Source organism: Eurosta solidaginis, chromosome 5 (assembly GCF_040869045.1).
Source record: "Eurosta solidaginis isolate ZX-2024a chromosome 5, ASM4086904v1, whole genome shotgun sequence".
Classification (NCBI taxonomy): Eukaryota; Metazoa; Arthropoda; class Insecta; order Diptera; family Tephritidae; genus Eurosta; species Eurosta solidaginis.
This window is the reverse complement of record NC_090323.1, coordinates 18,120,409-18,139,259: the sequence shown is the minus strand read 5'-3', so window position 1 is coordinate 18,139,259 and position 18,851 is coordinate 18,120,409. Positions and strand designations below refer to the sequence as shown.

At 36.6% G+C, this 18,851-nt stretch overlaps 2 protein-coding genes across 5 annotated transcripts in view; one reads left to right on the top strand and one right to left on the bottom strand.

The window, feature by feature from the left end:
* Positions 1-18,851, top strand: part of Sk2 (Sphingosine kinase 2) — a 133,172-nt gene that overhangs the window by 8,195 nt on the left and 106,126 nt on the right. The window lies entirely within an intron of this gene.
* Positions 1-18,851, bottom strand: part of mthl14 (methuselah-like 14) — a 37,281-nt gene that overhangs the window by 13,970 nt on the left and 4,460 nt on the right. Inside the window, exon 1 of one of the 4 annotated variants that reach the window (XM_067791537.1) lies at positions 15,016-15,492. The exons of 1 other annotated variant lie outside the window; for it this stretch is intronic. The gene's annotated coding sequence lies outside the window, so the exon portion shown is untranslated. 2 more of the 4 variants (XM_067791536.1, XM_067791539.1) reach the window with 2 other exon arrangements.

The following is an 18,851-nucleotide window of genomic DNA, read 5'->3' as shown; positions in this document are numbered from 1 at the left end:
GGAGTCGAACTCGCACCCCTACGATAGTTGAAATGGTTGTAAACGCATTCAGCTACGTCATGCCTGTTGTGAAGTCTTTCCCAATTGCCTTCTTTATGCATATTTTAATCTTTTACACATTGCATACTTCGTATGCAATTATGTGTTAAAGCTATGCTTGGTACGGCGGTTTTCAAAGAAACTTTGGTTTTTGTTGCTGTTTTCGTTCTATTTATAGAACTACAACGAATTAACCAATTTTGTCTGTTTGTATGATTTTTAATAATCGGGGATTGCCCATATTGCTTTTTTTTTTTTTTTTAAATGTATGAAAACATTTATTTGAAGCAATTTTTTTAATTTTATAATTTATTTAATAATTTGGGAAAAATTTAAACAACGTGACATCAGGACGGACAAGGCGACAGCTGTTTCGATTATACCTTGTAAATCTCTTCAAAGCCTTTTCTCCCGGGAGTGGGAGTCGAACTCGCACCCCTACGATAGTTGAAATGGTTGTAAACGCATTCAGCTACGTCATGCCTGTTGTGAAGTCTTTCCCAATTGCCTTCTTTATGCATATTTTAATCTTTTACACATTGCATACTTCGTATGCAATTATGTGTTAAAGCTATGCTTGGTACGGCGGTTTTCAAAGAAACTTTGGTTTTTGTTGCTGTTTTCGTTCTATTTATAGAACTACAACGAATTAACCAATTTTGTCTGTTTGTATGATTTTTAATAATCGGGGATTGCCCATATTGCTTTTTTTTTTTTTTTTAAATGTATGAAAACATTTATTTGAAGCAATTTTTTTAATTTTATAATTTATTTAATAATTTGGGAAAAATTTAAACAACGTGACATCAGGACGGACAAGGCGACAGCTGTTTCGATTATACCTTGTAAATCTCTTCAAAGCCTTTTCTCCCGGGAGTGGGAGTCGAACTCGCACCCCTACGATAGTTGAAATGGTTGTAAACGCATTCAGCTACGTCATGCCTGTTGTGAAGTCTTTCCCAATTGCCTTCTTTATGCATATTTTAATCTTTTACACATTGCATACTTCGTATGCAATTATGTGTTAAAGCTATGCTTGGTACGGCGGTTTTCAAAGAAACTTTGGTTTTTGTTGCTGTTTTCGTTCTATTTATAGAACTACAACGAATTAACCAATTTTGTCTGTTTGTATGATTTTTAATAATCGGGGATTGCCCATATTGCTTTTTTTTTTTTAAATGTATGAAAACATTTATTTGAAGCAATTTTTTAATTTTATAATTTATTTAATAATTTGGGAAAAATTTAAACAACGTGACATCAGGACGGACAAGGCGACAGCTGTTTCGATTATACCTTGTAAATCTCTTCAAAGCCTTTTCTCCCGGGAGTGGGAGTCGAACTCGCACCCCTACGATAGTTGAAATGGTTGTAAACGCATTCAGCTACGTCATGCCTGTTGTGAAGTCTTTCCCAATTGCCTTCTTTATGCATATTTTAATCTTTTACACATTGCATACTTCGTATGCAATTATGTGTTAAAGCTATGCTTGGTACGGCGGTTTTCAAAGAAACTTTGGTTTTTGTTGCTGTTTTCGTTCTATTTATAGAACTACAACGAATTAACCAATTTTGTCTGTTTGTATGATTTTTAATAATCGGGGATTGCCCATATTGCTTTTTTTTTTTTTTTTAAATGTATGAAAACATTTATTTGAAGCAATTTTTTTAATTTTATAATTTATTTAATAATTTGGGAAAAATTTAAACAACGTGACATCAGGACGGACAAGGCGACAGCTGTTTCGATTATACCTTGTAAATCTCTTCAAAGCCTTTTCTCCCGGGAGTGGCTGAATGCGTTTACAACCATTTCAACTATCGTAGGGGTGCGAGTTCGACTCCCACTCCCGGGAGAAAAGGCTTTGAAGAGATTTACAAGGTATAATCGAAACAGCTGTCGCCTTGTCCGTCCTGATGTCACGTTGTTTAAATTTTTCCCAAATTATTAAATAAATTATAAAATTAAAAAAATTGCTTCAAATAAATGTTTTCATACATTTAAAAAAAAAAAAAAAAGCAATATGGGCAATCCCCGATTATTAAAAATCATACAAACAGACAAAATTGGTTAATTCGTTGTAGTTCTATAAATAGAACGAAAACAGCAACAAAAACCAAAGTTTCTTTGAAAACCGCCGTACCAAGCATAGCTTTAACACATAATTGCATACGAAGTATGCAATGTGTAAAAGATTAAAATATGCATAAAGAAGGCAATTGGGAAAGACTTCACAACAGGCATGACGTAGCTGAATGCGTTTACAACCATTTCAACTATCGTAGGGGTGCGAGTTCGACTCCCACTCCCGGGAGAAAAGGCTTTGAAGAGATTTACAAGGTATAATCGAAACAGCTGTCGCCTTGTCCGTCCTGATGTCACGTTGTTTAAATTTTTCCCAAATTATTAAATAAATTATAAAATTAAAAAAATTGCTTCAAATAAATGTTTTCATACATTTAAAAAAAAAAAAAGCAATATGGGCAATCCCCGATTATTAAAAATCATACAAACAGACAAAATTGGTTAATTCGTTGTAGTTCTATAAATAGAACGAAAACAGCAACAAAAACCAAAGTTTCTTTGAAAACCGCCGTACCAAGCATAGCTTTAACACATAATTGCATACGAAGTATGCAATGTGTAAAAGATTAAAATATGCATAAAGAAGGCAATTGGGAAAGACTTCACAACAGGCATGACGTAGCTGAATGCGTTTACAACCATTTCAACTATCGTAGGGGTGCGAGTTCGACTCCCACTCCCGGGAGAAAAGGCTTTGAAGAGATTTACAAGGTATAATCGAAACAGCTGTCGCCTTGTCCGTCCTGATGTCACGTTGTTTAAATTTTTCCCAAATTATTAAATAAATTATAAAATTAAAAAAATTGCTTCAAATAAATGTTTTCATACATTTAAAAAAAAAAAAAAAAAAGCAATATGGGCAATCCCCGATTATTAAAAATCATACAAACAGACAAAATTGGTTAATTCGTTGTAGTTCTATAAATAGAACGAAAACAGCAACAAAAACCAAAGTTTCTTTGAAAACCGCCGTACCAAGCATAGCTTTAACACATAATTGCATACGAAGTATGCAATGTGTAAAAGATTAAAATATGCATAAAGAAGGCAATTGGGAAAGACTTCACAACAGGCATGACGTAGCTGAATGCGTTTACAACCATTTCAACTATCGTAGGGGTGCGAGTTCGACTCCCACTCCCGGGAGAAAAGGCTTTGAAGAGATTTACAAGGTATAATCGAAACAGCTGTCGCCTTGTCCGTCCTGATGTCACGTTGTTTAAATTTTTCCCAAATTATTAAATAAATTATAAAATTAAAAAAATTGCTTCAAATAAATGTTTTCATACATTTAAAAAAAAAAAAAAAGCAATATGGGCAATCCCCGATTATTAAAAATCATACAAACAGACAAAATTGGTTAATTCGTTGTAGTTCTATAAATAGAACGAAAACAGCAACAAAAACCAAAGTTTCTTTGAAAACCGCCGTACCAAGCATAGCTTTAACACATAATTGCATACGAAGTATGCAATGTGTAAAAGATTAAAATATGCATAAAGAAGGCAATTGGGAAAGACTTCACAACAGGCATGACGTAGCTGAATGCGTTTACAACCATTTCAACTATCGTAGGGGTGCGAGTTCGACTCCCACTCCCGGGAGAAAAGGCTTTGAAGAGATTTACAAGGTATAATCGAAACAGCTGTCGCCTTGTCCGTCCTGATGTCACGTTGTTTAAATTTTTCCCAAATTATTAAATAAATTATAAAATTAAAAAAATTGCTTCAAATAAATGTTTTCATACATTTAAAAAAAAAAAAAAAAAAGCAATATGGGCAATCCCCGATTATTAAAAATCATACAAACAGACAAAATTGGTTAATTCGTTGTAGTTCTATAAATAGAACGAAAACAGCAACAAAAACCAAAGTTTCTTTGAAAACCGCCGTACCAAGCATAGCTTTAACACATAATTGCATACGAAGTATGCAATGTGTAAAAGATTAAAATATGCATAAAGAAGGCAATTGGGAAAGACTTCACAACAGGCATGACGTAGCTGAATGCGTTTACAACCATTTCAACTATCGTAGGGGTGCGAGTTCGACTCCCACTCCCGGGAGAAAAGGCTTTGAAGAGATTTACAAGGTATAATCGAAACAGCTGTCGCCTTGTCCGTCCTGATGTCACGTTGTTTAAATTTTTCCCAAATTATTAAATAAATTATAAAATTAAAAAAAAATTGCTTCAAATAAATGTTTTCATACATTTAAAAAAAAAAAAAAAAAGCAATATGGGCAATCCCCGATTATTAAAAATCATACAAACAGACAAAATTGGTTAATTCGTTGTAGTTCTATAAATAGAACGAAAACAGCAACAAAAACCAAAGTTTCTTTGAAAACCGCCGTACCAAGCATAGCTTTAACACATAATTGCATACGAAGTATGCAATGTGTAAAAGATTAAAATATGCATAAAGAAGGCAATTGGGAAAGACTTCACAACAGGCATGACGTAGCTGAATGCGTTTACAACCATTTCAACTATCGTAGGGGTGCGAGTTCGACTCCCACTCCCGGGAGAAAAGGCTTTGAAGAGATTTACAAGGTATAATCGAAACAGCTGTCGCCTTGTCCGTCCTGATGTCACGTTGTTTAAATTTTTCCCAAATTATTAAATAAATTATAAAATTAAAAAAATTGCTTCAAATAAATGTTTTCATACATTTAAAAAAAAAAAAAAAGCAATATGGGCAATCCCCGATTATTAAAAATCATACAAACAGACAAAATTGGTTAATTCGTTGTAGTTCTATAAATAGAACGAAAACAGCAACAAAAACCAAAGTTTCTTTGAAAACCGCCGTACCAAGCATAGCTTTAACACATAATTGCATACGAAGTATGCAATGTGTAAAAGATTAAAATATGCATAAAGAAGGCAATTGGGAAAGACTTCACAACAGGCATGACGTAGCTGAATGCGTTTACAACCATTTCAACTATCGTAGGGGTGCGAGTTCGACTCCCACTCCCGGGAGAAAAGGCTTTGAAGAGATTTACAAGGTATAATCGAAACAGCTGTCGCCTTGTCCGTCCTGATGTCACGTTGTTTAAATTTTTCCCAAATTATTAAATAAATTATAAAATTAAAAAAAATTGCTTCAAATAAATGTTTTCATACATTTAAAAAAAAAAAAAAAAGCAATATGGGCAATCCCCGATTATTAAAAATCATACAAACAGACAAAATTGGTTAATTCGTTGTAGTTCTATAAATAGAACGAAAACAGCAACAAAAACCAAAGTTTCTTTGAAAACCGCCGTACCAAGCATAGCTTTAACACATAATTGCATACGAAGTATGCAATGTGTAAAAGATTAAAATATGCATATAGAAGGCAATTGGGAAAGACTTCACAACAGGCATGACGTAGCTGAATGCGTTTACAACCATTTCAACTATCGTAGGGGTGCGAGTTCGACTCCCACTCCCGGGAGAAAAGGCTTTGAAGAGATTTACAAGGTATAATCGAAACAGCTGTCGCCTTGTCCGTCCTGATGTCACGTTGTTTAAATTTTTCCCAAATTATTAAATAAATTATAAAATTAAAAAAATTGCTTCAAATAAATGTTTTCATACATTTAAAAAAAAAAAAAAAGCAATATGGGCAATCCCCGATTATTAAAAATCATACAAACAGACAAAATTGGTTAATTCGTTGTAGTTCTATAAATAGAACGAAAACAGCAACAAAAACCAAAGTTTCTTTGAAAACCGCCGTACCAAGCATAGCTTTAACACATAATTGCATACGAAGTATGCAATGTGTAAAAGATTAAAATATGCATAAAGAAGGCAATTGGGAAAGACTTCACAACAGGCATGACGTAGCTGAATGCGTTTACAACCATTTCAACTATCGTAGGGGTGCGAGTTCGACTCCCACTCCCGGGAGAAAAGGCTTTGAAGAGATTTACAAGGTATAATCGAAACAGCTGTCGCCTTGTCCGTCCTGATGTCACGTTGTTTAAATTTTTCCCAAATTATTAAATAAATTATAAAATTAAAAAAATTGCTTCAAATAAATGTTTTCATACATTTAAAAAAAAAAAAGCAATATGGGCAATCCCCGATTATTAAAAATCATACAAACAGACAAAATTGGTTAATTCGTTGTAGTTCTATAAATAGAACGAAAACAGCAACAAAAACCAAAGTTTCTTTGAAAACCGCCGTACCAAGCATAGCTTTAACACATAATTGCATACGAAGTATGCAATGTGTAAAAGATTAAAATATGCATAAAGAAGGCAATTGGGAAAGACTTCACAACAGGCATGACGTAGCTGAATGCGTTTACAACCATTTCAACTATCGTAGGGGTGCGAGTTCGACTCCCACTCCCGGGAGAAAAGGCTTTGAAGAGATTTACAAGGTATAATCGAAACAGCTGTCGCCTTGTCCGTCCTGATGTCACGTTGTTTAAATTTTTCCCAAATTATTAAATAAATTATAAAATTAAAAAAATTGCTTCAAATAAATGTTTTCATACATTTAAAAAAAAAAAAAAAAAAGCAATATGGGCAATCCCCGATTATTAAAAATCATACAAACAGACAAAATTGGTTAATTCGTTGTAGTTCTATAAATAGAACGAAAACAGCAACAAAAACCAAAGTTTCTTTGAAAACCGCCGTACCAAGCATAGCTTTAACACATAATTGCATACGAAGTATGCAATGTGTAAAAGATTAAAATATGCATAAAGAAGGCAATTGGGAAAGACTTCACAACAGGCATGACGTAGCTGAATGCGTTTACAACCATTTCAACTATCGTAGGGGTGCGAGTTCGACTCCCACTCCCGGGAGAAAAGGCTTTGAAGAGATTTACAAGGTATAATCGAAACAGCTGTCGCCTTGTCCGTCCTGATGTCACGTTGTTTAAATTTTTCCCAAATTATTAAATAAATTATAAAATTAAAAAAAAATTGCTTCAAATAAATGTTTTCATACATTTAAAAAAAAAAAAAAAAAAGCAATATGGGCAATCCCCGATTATTAAAAATCATACAAACAGACAAAATTGGTTAATTCGTTGTAGTTCTATAAATAGAACGAAAACAGCAACAAAAACCAAAGTTTCTTTGAAAACCGCCGTACCAAGCATAGCTTTAACACATAATTGCATACGAAGTATGCAATGTGTAAAAGATTAAAATATGCATAAAGAAGGCAATTGGGAAAGACTTCACAACAGGCATGACGTAGCTGAATGCGTTTACAACCATTTCAACTATCGTAGGGGTGCGAGTTCGACTCCCACTCCCGGGAGAAAAGGCTTTGAAGAGATTTACAAGGTATAATCGAAACAGCTGTCGCCTTGTCCGTCCTGATGTCACGTTGTTTAAATTTTTCCCAAATTATTAAATAAATTATAAAATTAAAAAAATTGCTTCAAATAAATGTTTTCATACATTTAAAAAAAAAAAAAAAGCAATATGGGCAATCCCCGATTATTAAAAATCATACAAACAGACAAAATTGGTTAATTCGTTGTAGTTCTATAAATAGAACGAAAACAGCAACAAAAACCAAAGTTTCTTTGAAAACCGCCGTACCAAGCATAGCTTTAACACATAATTGCATACGAAGTATGCAATGTGTAAAAGATTAAAATATGCATAAAGAAGGCAATTGGGAAAGACTTCACAACAGGCATGACGTAGCTGAATGCGTTTACAACCATTTCAACTATCGTAGGGGTGCGAGTTCGACTCCCACTCCCGGGAGAAAAGGCTTTGAAGAGATTTACAAGGTATAATCGAAACAGCTGTCGCCTTGTCCGTCCTGATGTCACGTTGTTTAAATTTTTCCCAAATTATTAAATAAATTATAAAATTAAAAAAAATTGCTTCAAATAAATGTTTTCATACATTTAAAAAAAAAAAAAAAAGCAATATGGGCAATCCCCGATTATTAAAAATCATACAAACAGACAAAATTGGTTAATTCGTTGTAGTTCTATAAATAGAACGAAAACAGCAACAAAAACCAAAGTTTCTTTGAAAACCGCCGTACCAAGCATAGCTTTAACACATAATTGCATACGAAGTATGCAATGTGTAAAAGATTAAAATATGCATAAAGAAGGCAATTGGGAAAGACTTCACAACAGGCATGACGTAGCTGAATGCGTTTACAACCATTTCAACTATCGTAGGGGTGCGAGTTCGACTCCCACTCCCGGGAGAAAAGGCTTTGAAGAGATTTACAAGGTATAATCGAAACAGCTGTCGCCTTGTCCGTCCTGATGTCACGTTGTTTAAATTTTTCCCAAATTATTAAATAAATTATAAAATTAAAAAAATTGCTTCAAATAAATGTTTTCATACATTTAAAAAAAAAAAAAAAGCAATATGGGCAATCCCCGATTATTAAAAATCATACAAACAGACAAAATTGGTTAATTCGTTGTAGTTCTATAAATAGAACGAAAACAGCAACAAAAACCAAAGTTTCTTTGAAAACCGCCGTACCAAGCATAGCTTTAACACATAATTGCATACGAAGTATGCAATGTGTAAAAGATTAAAATATGCATAAAGAAGGCAATTGGGAAAGACTTCACAACAGGCATGACGTAGCTGAATGCGTTTACAACCATTTCAACTATCGTAGGGGTGCGAGTTCGACTCCCACTCCCGGGAGAAAAGGCTTTGAAGAGATTTACAAGGTATAATCGAAACAGCTGTCGCCTTGTCCGTCCTGATGTCACGTTGTTTAAATTTTTCCCAAATTATTAAATAAATTATAAAATTAAAAAAATTGCTTCAAATAAATGTTTTCATACATTTAAAAAAAAAAAGCAATATGGGCAATCCCCGATTATTAAAAATCATACAAACAGACAAAATTGGTTAATTCGTTGTAGTTCTATAAATAGAACGAAAACAGCAACAAAAACCAAAGTTTCTTTGAAAACCGCCGTACCAAGCATAGCTTTAACACATAATTGCATACGAAGTATGCAATGTGTAAAAGATTAAAATATGCATAAAGAAGGCAATTGGGAAAGACTTCACAACAGGCATGACGTAGCTGAATGCGTTTACAACCATTTCAACTATCGTAGGGGTGCGAGTTCGACTCCCACTCCCGGGAGAAAAGGCTTTGAAGAGATTTACAAGGTATAATCGAAACAGCTGTCGCCTTGTCCGTCCTGATGTCACGTTGTTTAAATTTTTCCCAAATTATTAAATAAATTATATATTTTTTCAAAAAACTGTTATCGCCGACGACCCAGTCTAATATACATATTTACATATGTATTATCCGTTTGGCTAGTGTTGGCTGATAAAATCGTCAAATTTTGCCTACAAGCAGCCGAAAAAGTCGCCAACAAATTTACGAAAAAACTCAAATCAAAAAACTCTGCATCAAATGCGTAATTTTGGGTGAAAAAATGCAAATCCGACGCATTTCCTCATACAACTCGCATTTCGGAAATTACTCAAGTCTGAGCCACAATCAACTTTTTATATAGATGCGTTCAATGGAATCTTATGCATGTCAGAAAAATCACACAATCATGCAAGATGTTGCGTAAGTATACAGAAACTTCAGACTTAGCAATTGAAATTTATTTCGCCTTGCCCATTCACATACAAAATTTCGCGAAGTAATATTATAAACATTCTCACTATACAGGAAAAATACTGCTAACATATTTTGTATTTTATTCTTTAATAAATTGCAGTTTTTAACTGGAAAATGTTATAAAAGTACCAACGTGTGGCAAAAATAATTTCACTTGTAAAATTTGAAATCACCCTTAACCAAAGCAAATGTCGAATTCTTCTTCTATTGCTTTGCTCATGACAAAAGTTGGAAGTTGACTACTTTTTGATGTCGGATGACGTCAGTGTCAGTGTCAGCATCTATATTGTGACGAAGATTAGTGACAATAAGTGATACTCACATCACTAGTCTGATGCTAAGTAAATGAAGCCACAACAACAATAAAGCAGGCAGCCACTTGTATCTACATAAACGAATCAATCATTATGTCTACACATATGTACGTACACGCAGCGGAGAAGAGACGCGCAAACACATGCATATATCTTATATGAGATGCTCCCAAAAGTAGGCAATTATAATTGTGCAAGTATCACTCACATATACACGCGCATATGAGAATCTATAAACGTAGTAATTTTATAGCTGATAACTAACAAGCAAATTCTAGAAATGGAAGCGCCTAGAAGTATGCGAACGAGAAATCATAGAGTATAAAAGGCAGCAACAGTAGAGGCACGACAATCAGTTTGGTTTAAGCAAGCTATTAGTTGCGAAGTATAAAAGTTATTGTGAAGTATTTTAATAAATGCCATTTTTGGATTATTCAATATTGGAGTTATTTATTCAACAGTTTAGCGATTCGAACGTTAGCAGACGATTTGGAATAAGCGGAATTTCAGTAAATTCGTTACAATATGAAAAACTAGCTGCTTATGTGGCGGCGCTTTCATTTGAACGCATTTCACCGAATTTTGGCCTGAAAACGCAATCCACACATCCGATCTACAAACACTTTTCACATTTTCTTACTAAAAGAAACCCGACAAGAAGAAAATGGTTAAATAGCCGTTTCCACTAATTTTTAAAGCCTAACTGACAATTATACTAGAAACTGCTGTGTATTTTCGATATTGGTTTCTTTATTTTTGTTGTACTATTGTTTAATCAATTACGTCAGCGCATTTTCTTGCTATGGATTAATGCCCCCGCAGTCGAGTCTTGCAGGAAATTACTCATTTCAAAGTACGCATTTGAGGTCAGTGTAAATGTAGTACGTATTAGTATTAGCTTCACATTACCATAGTAGTAATTAAAGGGCTAATTAAACTTCCTTAACCCTAACGCCATAGTCGTAACCACACCCATATACATAACCATCTCCAATGTGATCGATTAATGCTGCCTTAACCTAAAAATCGTGAAAATTTCATAAAAATGAAGAAAACGCAAAAAATTACATACATATTCCACAAAAAATAAGTCTCTTAGTCATAACGTATCCAAAACAATGAATATAATCTACAAAGAGTTATTAAATTCACCAACTAAAATATTTTTAGGTTATGGATATGGCGAGAAAACAAAAACCAATTGGTTGGCTATGGTATGGTTATGGTGTTAGCGTTATGGTATCGCACCATTAATCGATTACATTGATTTCCATAAGGTAGGTTCGCTCAGTTGTTTTATATGGTTATGGTTTTATGGTTATAAGTTACCATTAATTGGAATTTAATGGTGCTCTAAAAAGCGGAGTCATTGGTGCCGTTTGTCGTATCGCTGTAGTCGTATCCCTAAAATAATCAGCTGTTTATCGTCACGACGGTTAACCAAAAACCAATTGGTTGGCTACGATACGGTTACGACATTAGCGGCACCAATAATCGATTGCATTAATTCCCATAAGGTTGGTCGAATCAGCTGTTATAAGGTTACTGCCGTTTGTCGTATCGCTGTAGTCGTATCCCTAACGTAATCAGGTGTTTATCGTTACGACGGTAAACCAAAAAGCAATTGGTTGGCTACGATACGGTTACGACCTTAGTGGCACCAATAATTGATTGCATTAATTCTCATAAGGTTGGACGAATCAGCTGTTATAAGGTTACCGATACGGTTACCGATAAAGCACCAATGTCTGCAGCTTAAACTCAAAGTGTCGGGATCGGCATAACATTCGACCACGCGCAGTCGTGTGCTGGGTATAAAAATATTTGTATAGTGACATCACAAACTTCGCGAATATTCATACTTTTATCAGTAGATAATATTTATCCACATGTTATTAAAGGAAGACTTCACATAAAAAATTAACATTATTAGTTTGTTAAGACAATTGCGTCACACATATTTTAAGTAAACATATGACACATAATATATAGTGTTCTAAATTTTTGGAAAAATATTAAGTGCAGGTATATATGAACTTTAGAACGTCCCCATGTATATTATTCGATATTGCACCTATAGACTCACTTTGCAGGTTTTACAACAAAGGTTTTTATTTATAAATATATATGTAGGTACTTTAAAAGCTACATATACACTAGACCGTTTAAAAACAAACCTCTAATATGTAGAATCTCGAAAAAGTAAGCCTAAATTATCCGAAGGGTGCTTAACTTCGCCGACATATTACTGCTACAAGTGATTAAGAAAATACAGTCTAAGTAATTCTTGGGATATCAAATATCATTGTTCGAGTTTGCGATGATTTTCCTCTTTGCTCCCACTTTTTTAACATACCAAACTCTCACATTTGAAAGTTGACGACTTAATAAATATTTGCAAGACTTGGCTTTACCTTACTACGCAGAAAAATACTTGAAAGTTCACGACATAAAAGGAAATAAGGAGAATTTCCGCTCACTGCCCAACAAATTTTAGCCGAGCGGTGTCGCCCTCGTCAGTGTTTGGCAAGCACGCCGAGTATATTTCTGTCATGAAAAGCTCTCAGTGAAAACTCATCTGCCTTGCAGATGCCGTTTGGAGTCGGCATAAAACAAGTAGGACCCGTCCAGCCAATTTGTAGGAGAAATTTAAAGCAGCAGGGCGCAAATTGAAAGAGAAGCTCGGCCTAAAATCTCTTCGGAGGTTATCGCGCCTTACATTTATTTTTTATTTATACGTCATCCATACCAAACAAGAGACCTTGGCCTTTACTCGTAGCGAAACAAATTTTTTTCGCATTTGGAAGAAATGCATCTACCCTGCAGGGAAAATCTCTAGTTCAATACTGGTGCGCTTCTAGAGTATTCGGAACCACTACTAGTCCGCCTTATTTCACTTTTACATGCTTTCAACTGGCGAGCTCAGCATGGTTCACACCTAGTTCTTTTATTGGCACCTTTTCCAAAAGATCGCCCATAGCTAATAAATCGTTAGTATAGATATTTTCCGTTTATTAGTATTATTTCGGTTTTTCCGAAGTAGTGTGAATATTTACAGTTTCTGTCTGTCGATTTTGAAACTAGAGAAAATCTAGTTACTATCGAACTAGTACTTATCTCGTGCTTAAGCACTAGTTCTGATCCAGAACTTCCATGCAGGGTAATTTGACAGCTTTTGAATACAGAGTGTGGTCTTGTATCTTGTACCCTGCTTACACTTCCGACTCCGATTCCAATAAAGCAAGTTTTTGAGTTCCCATTCCGTTTCCGGTAAAAAAGAAGGCCACCTTCATATGTTTTTTTTTTTTTGTAATATGAGGCGAACTTTAATTTTAGTACGGTCTAATGTTGGCATACGCACATACATACGTATGAATAATTTTAATTAATTTGAAGCGAGAATTTTTATACTCAGCTGAGCAGAGCTCACTAATCGAGATAGATATAGACTTCTATATGTATATCAAAATGATCTGGGCGAAAAAAGAAATTCATTTAGCCATGTCCGTCCGTCCGTCCGTCTGTCCGTTAACATGATAACTTGAGTATCTTGATGAAATTTGGTATGTAGATTCCTGGGCGCTCATCCCAGATCGCTATTTAAAATGAACGAAATGAAAATTTCGAAAAACGGAAAAAGTGCGATAATACATTACCAAAGACGGATAAAGCGATGAAACTTAGTAGGTAGGTTGACCTTATGACGCAAAATAGAAAATTAGTAAAATTTTGGCCAATGGGCGTGGCACCGCCCACTTTTAAAAGAATGTAATTTAAAAGTTTTGCAACCTGTAATTTGGCAGTTGTTTAAGATATCATGATGAAATTTGGCAGGAACGTTACTCCTATTATTATATGTGTGCTAAATAAAAATTAGCAAAATCGGATGACGAACACGCCCACTAAAAAAAAAAATATTTTAAGTCAAATTTTAACAAAAAATTGAATATCTTTACAGTATATAAGTAAATTATGTCAACATTCAACTCCAGTAATGATATGGTGCAACAAAATACAAAAAAAAAGAAAATTTCAAAATGGGCGTGGCTTCGCCTTTTTTCAATTAATTTGTCAAGAATACTTTTAATGCCATAAGTCGAACAAAAATTTACCAATCCTTGTGAAACCTGGTAAGGGCATAGATTCTATGACGATAACTGTTTTCTGTGAAAATGGGCGAAATCGGTTGAAGCCACGCCTAGTTTTTATACACAGTCGACGTCTGTTCTTCCGCTCGGCTGTTAACACGATAACTTTAGCAAAATCGATATATCTTTACTAAACTTAGTTGACCTACTTATCTGAACTCAGTTTATCTTGGTATTAAAAATGGGCGATATCCGACTATGACCACGCCCACTATTTCCATATCGAAAATTTCGAAAAATGAAAAAAATTTCATAATTCTATACCAAATACGAAAAAAGGGATGAAAAATGGTGATTGGATTGGTTTTTTGACGCAAAATATAACATTAGAAAAAACTTTGTAAAATGGGTGTGACACCTACGACATTAAGTAGAAGAAAATGAAAAAGTTCTGCATGGCGAAATCAAAAGCCCTTGGAATCATGGCAGGAATTCTGTTCGTGGTATTGCATATATACATAAATTAGCGGCACCCTACAGATGATGTTCTGTGTCACCCTGGTCCACATTTTGGTCGATATCTCGAAAACGCCTTCACATATACAACTTCTACTCCCTTTTAAAATACTCATTAACACCTTCATTTAATGTGATACAAACACATTCCAGGGTTACCTCAGGTTAATTTTCCTACATGGTCATTTTCCCTTATTTTGTCTCTAAAACTCTCAGCTGAGTATGTAATGTTCGGTTACACCCGAACTTAGCCTTCCTTACTTGTTTCACTAAATTTTCTTACATAGAACAATTTTTAACACTATGCACTTTTTATTAGTCATAACTCTATTGGACACACACATAATGTATTAACAAAGAAGAACCTTCTACTATTAACAGCAATCCATAAAAAATTAGTTGAAGAAGCATTATCTAAATAATACTGACTTCAAGTAAAAAAATTGTGCACTCCCGCCGAAGTATTTAAGTAACTCACGTTTAAACAAAACAAAGTGAGAGTAACGTTCACCGGTGTTTTTGTTTCCAACTCGCCTTCACTTTAATTATTTGTTTGCGCGCTTTTGCTTCTCATTTTTTATTATTTTTTTGTGTGCATCCGCGACGGCTTTGACTGTCTGAATTAAGCGTGTAATGATTAATGAATGAGCTACTATATTGGTAGTATAGACTTTTTTTGACCAATTATTTATCTCCTTCGTACTAGAATTCGAATATTTGTTTATTGATAAGATAAAGGCAAGGGTTTTGTGTTTGGCGTTGTTTTTTTTTCGTTTCAAGTTTTGCACAACGCTGGTGGTAGGTAAACACCGTTTATTCTTCTTCTTTAACTGAAGTTGACCGTTTAGACGATTTTGACTGAGGTGAACAATGCGGGTCTGTCACCACCGAATACTAGGTTAGGTTAGGTTGAACTGGCCGGTCCATGAGGACCTCACATAGACTTAATAAGTCCGTAGTGTTACCAGAAGTTTGTTTTAACGACCAAACTGAAAAACCCTATCAAAAACCAGGACCTATGTCCGTGGTGTGATGGTAGCGTGCTCCGCCTACCACACCGTATGCCCTGGGATCACACCCCGGACAAAGCAACATCAAAATTTTAGAAATAAGGTTTTTCAATTAGAAGAACAATTTTCTAAGCGGGGTCTCCCCTCGGCAGGGCTTGGCAAGCACTCCGGGTGTATTTCTGCCATGAAAAGATCTCAGTGAAAACTCATCTGCCTTGCAGATGCCGTTCGGAGTCGGCATAAAACATGTAGGGCCCGTCCGGCCAATTTGTAGGGAAAATAAAAAGGAGCACGACGCAAATTGGAAGAGAAGCTCGGCCTTAGATCTCTTCGGAGGTTATCGCGCCTTACATTTTTTTTTATGTTATAAAATAACTCCGTCCGCTTGGCAAATACTAGAAGCTTAATCCACTTGCTGCTTCTAGATCTGACAGCTGTATCACTCCTAATAGCTGGAGTCTTAGCCTGGCAAGCGCAGGGCACGAGCACAGAACGTGCTAGATCGTTTCCTCCTCCAGCCCGCACTTCCTACATCTGCTATCACTGTCCAAGCTTAATTTAAAGGCATGTGACGCCAGAAGGCAGTGTCCAGTCAGAATACCCGTCAAGAGTCTACAGTCCTCTCTTTTTAATGATAGAAGCAACTTTGTTAGTCTAAGGTTGTAAGACCTCGCCGAGCAAAAGAAACTCAGGGCCCGTCCGCTTTCGTCATCACCCTTGTTGTTGTAGCAGTGCTTCGCCCTATCCAATAGGTGCGACCGATTACATATTGTCTCAATATCCACTAACGGGAGTCCAAGGAAACTTGCTGTTTCAATATGGGTGGACCATAATGAGAGGGGTGTTAGAGGTGTTGGTTCCACATTACTATTAAAAAGATGGTTGATGTCATGTGGGGACACATTGCAAGCAGGGCATACGTTTTGTATTTCTGGATAGGCAAAAGTTTAAGCTGTTACCGTATCCAGATCGAAGTTAAGCTAGAGTGACTTGCGTTTCCCTGGGAGTGTACGTTCCTCTTCCGCAAGTTTTGGGTACTGTTCTTTGAGTACTGGATTCACCGGGCAATTCCTGTCATACAGGTTCGACGCCTGTTTGTGGAGTTCACTGAGGACCTGCTTGCGTTTTTTGGCTTCATACGGCTGAGTTCTCAGGTGTCGTATTTCCTCATAATGCTTACGGAGATGACTCCTTAAGCCCCTGGGCGGTGTTGGCTCATCAATCAGATGTCTGTTGGGATGCGCAGGTTTCTGGGTATTCAACAGGAACTGTTTGGTTAGCATTTCATTTCTCTCCCTGATGGGGAGTATTCTCGGCTCATTATGTAGATGGTGTTCTGGGGACATAAGAAGACAGCCCGTGGCGGTACTAAGAGCAATATTTTGGCAGGCCTGTAGCTTCTTCCAGTGAGTAGTTTTTAGGCTTGGCGACCATATAGGGGACGCGTAGCATGCAATCGGCTGACCAATTGCTTTGCATGTAGTAATGAGCGTTTCTTTGTCTTTTCTCCAAGTACTGATTTGAGGATTTTACTCGGCTCTAGATGTTCGGTACATTTGCGGCTGCATGCTCACCAAAATGTAGATCCTGATCAAACGTCACACCCAAGATTTTGGGGTGTAGGACAGTCGGCAGCGTAGTGCCATCGACGTGGATGTTCAAAATGGTCGACATTTGGGACGTCCATGTTGTAAATAAGGTCGCGGAGGATTTAGTCGGTGATAATGCAAGTTTTCGCGAGGCGAAAAAACTGGAGAGATCGGGGAGGTAGCCGTTAATTCTGTTGCAAAGCTCATCGATCTGTGGGCCTGGCCCTGTGGCCATTATTGTGTAGTCATCGGCCTAGGAAACGATAGTAACTCCTTCTGGTGGCGAAGGTAGCTTTGATATGTAGAAGTTAAACAAAAGAGAGGACACCACCCTGTGGCACCCTTTGTTTAATTCTTCTTGGTTTTGATGTTTCGTTTCTAAATTGCACCGATGCCTGCCCACCACCCAGATAATTTGCGGTCCATCTTTTAAGACATGGAGGAAGGGTACCCCTTCCAGGTCTTGCAGTAACGTGCCATGGTTGACCGTATCAAAAGCATTTGATAGGTCTAGCGCAACGAGTACTGTTTGGAGTTTTGATTTAAACCGCAATTTATCTGGGTGCTAATCGCATTTAGCGCGGTGGTGGTGCTATGGAGTTTTCTAAAGCCATGCTGATTACAGGTTAGCTGCAAATTTACTTTGAAGTAGGGGAGCAAAATGGATTCAAGCGTCTTGGCTACTGGCGATAGAAGAGATATCGGGCGATATGACTCTCCTATGTTAGCTGGTTTTCCAGGCTTTAGTAGCGGGACCACCTTTGCCATTTACCATTTCTCGGGAATGACAAAGGTGGAAAGAGACAGGTTGAAGGCATGTGCTAAATATTTGAAACCCTCTTTCCTTGGGCTTTTAAGCATCGGCCTGGCTATGCCGTCTGGGCCCACTGCTTTGGATGGTTTAGCATGACCAATGGCATCCTCAACCTCTTTGGCGGTGATGGTAGTTGGAGACGCGCTGAATTTATGTTTATGTGCGTGTCTGTTGGCTCTCAGTCTATCTTTGTCGACCGTAGAATGCATTATATATTATCGGCAAAAAGCGCTGGATGCATTTTTTCGCATCCGACAGCACTTTATCGCCAAAGGCGATGGAAATTTTGTCATTGTGCTTAGACGGATTCGATAGGGATGGTGGCCCAAAGCTTACCTACACCGGCAGAGAGGTTACAACCGCTTAGGTGCTCCTCCCATTTCGCCCGCTTGTGTTCATCCACAAGCAATCTGATGCGTTGGTTTATGTCCCTTATTTGGGGTTCGCCGGGATCGAGCTGTCTTATAAGGTCACGTTCTCTCGGTAAAAATGTGGCCTCCGCCGGAAAGTGAGGCAGAATTTCGGGAATTCTACCGGCGGGAATGAAGCGAGCCGAGGCGGTTTTAATGACCTTGTAGAAAGCACGCTCCCCTTGGCGGGCATCACTTCGGATAGGGAGGGCAGCAAAGCGGTTGTCTGTAAAGGATTTGTATTCGCCCCACTTTCTTTTTTTAAAGTCTATGAAAGTGCGTTTTTCTGTGACGGTGAAGTCGGCGGTACGCTCGAGTGAAATAAGTATAGGCAGATGGTAGGATGTCAATGTTACCATCGGATGCAAGTTGACGAGT